Consider the following 2,501-nt stretch of genomic DNA (forward strand, 5'->3'; position numbering starts at 1 on the left):
GTACAGCCCCAAGCCCACACTTACACATTTCAGTGAGGCATTTCACTTACCTCCTCAGACAAAGGAGATCAAGGAATGGGAAGGAATGGAGTGACAGGAATTTGTATTTTGCACCAGGCATAAGACAATATAGGGTATGGACTCCTAAGAATAGAAAATGGTAAATAGTAAGAAAAATGGTTACGTTTGCCATGCAAATGGATCTTTCCATTCCCATCACTTCTTTTCTGGCACTTCCTATTTATTTATGTCCCACATCTTTACATGAGAGATTTGAAATGACTTTAATAACTGACATACAACAGAAAACAAATATTTTACTCCGCCCACTCTCCCTCTAGATTCAAGCTGTGGAGTTGTTGTTTACAGCACACTGACCACGTAATTTCTGCCAATGGAACTAATCATTCACTGGTTTTATGATTAACACAATGACATGCATAAAAAACCTTGCTTTGTTTCTTTTATGTAGGTAATGTTAGTCCAGAAAAAGACAGCTTTCTTTCCTTCCTCCAAATATCAAAATCAGTTTTTCGCCACATAAATAGGCCCTAACTGGTCCATCTGTCAACCATATTTAAAAGACATTCAAGCAAGAGTCTACAGCTTCTCTTGGAAGCCTATTCCTTGTGGTTGCTGAAAGGATAGTGTGAAAACTTTTTATTGTTTCAGATGGGACCTCCCAAGCCTGACTAGGAAGTTTTATGCCTGAGTGCCTAAAATGCTCCAAGAAAAACACAGTTCAAACCACCACGTTCTGCTTGCTTTCAGGTTCAAACCCTATAAAACCACCACATATTGTATGGTTTCCACCCTAAACCATAAGTTGGCATGAGATTCCACTAGACTCTCTGCTCAGGTCTAATTGAAATGTTTACCAACCTTGATAACATTTTTGGCTAACTTGTCACTAACTTGGAATGCAGGTGAAACAAGCTGAGTTCTCAGAAATAATTTCTTCATTTGGATCCTTTTACTTGACTCTCTGACCTCCAACTTAAATCAGGTTGCAGACATGGAGACATTGCATTGTCCCGAGTCAATGATTGTTACTACCTCTGGGGCATTCTCCTAATGTTTGCCTTGACTTGAATCTTTCTCTTTTTTTCCCTTTGAAACTTACCTTTTCTGTGTATTTTTCCCTCATGTTGTACACTTTGAAGCTAAAAGATGCATCAGTTGTTGCAAACTGATTTATCATTCACTGGTGTTAACGGGTTGAAAAATTCTTAGAGAATACATAGGTACTAGATTGTAAGTTCCTTGTAGGGAGGCATGGTCTCCTGATAACCATTTAGAGTTGCCGGATCAAATACAAGAGTTTTATTTGCTAAATCTGGCAAACTTATGACCATTGGATGTCTATCTTCTAGAAACCCTCCGACAGCAGTTGCTCAGTAAATAATGGTTAGCTGAAGGACTAAAGGAAAGTAGCGGGGGATATACATCTTGGTGTCTTGATTCTCTCTAAATTATATCGCATAAGGAGTTGGCTTACCCTGTAGTCCTGGACCTATTTCATATGATCTCAGGACTCTGAGTTTTTGGCAAAGACTGGGGTAGGCACAGCCCTTGACTTCCTTCATTCCACCTTTTTTGTGTGGCCATTGTTCTAGAAGGGCATCCTTGTTCCTTTAGGGAGCCAGTAGGATAAAAAGGGTGAGGGAGAGAGCACCTGCTATTAGGTTATAGTTCACTAAGGGAAGAGAATCCTGGCAATTGGGTGGGGAGGCCTTGAGAGAATGGAGAAACTAACTGATGGCTTCCTGCTGTCATTCTTTCCCTACCAGAAGTGGGAGATTCCTCGACAACCCCAAATATACAAATAGGAACCTCCTGGGAGTCCATGGGTGCTGGGAGAAGAAGTAATAATAGCAGTTTGGGTTGACTAGAATCTTTTATAAGTAGTCCTAATGTCCCAAAGTCATCATCATGAGAATTCTTAAGACCTTCGTGGAAGGGGGAAAAACTGTCTCAACATGTTTATTTTATCATTCTGTTAAATTATCAATTACATTTATTATTGAAACTGCTGTAAAATCATAAGGGTGCTTTTATTTTAAGAGCTAAGAGCCATTGAACAAAGGCCGTGTTGACTTTGTCTTCATTTATTGCATGTACTGTTTTCTTCAGAAAGTTTCCAGAACTTTCCCAGTACTGTGTTATGCTTCTCCTTGGTATCGGATAGTTAGTATCTCTCCTAAAAATGTGTCTTGAAAGTTAAGAAATTGGTGAGAAAAGTGCTTACACTTCAGGGATTTCTGGAATACATAATATGTTTGCATGTTGTCTGTTTATTTAGAGCTGTGAGTGAAGTTTATGGTAGAAATATTTTCATGTATGGCTGCTCCTGAAAGACAAGGGAAATACTTTAATATTAAGACAAACCAACTCTGAGCCAGACTGAGCTCAGAATTCACATTCCCACCTGCACACTCCCTCAAGTTCTGTTTTGTGAGTTGGATTATCTCTTATTCTTGATTGTCTGATTTCTAGAATCT

This window comes from Rhinolophus hipposideros, assembly GCF_964194185.1.
Source record: "Rhinolophus hipposideros genome assembly, chromosome: 18".
Classification (NCBI taxonomy): Eukaryota; Metazoa; Chordata; class Mammalia; order Chiroptera; family Rhinolophidae; genus Rhinolophus; species Rhinolophus hipposideros.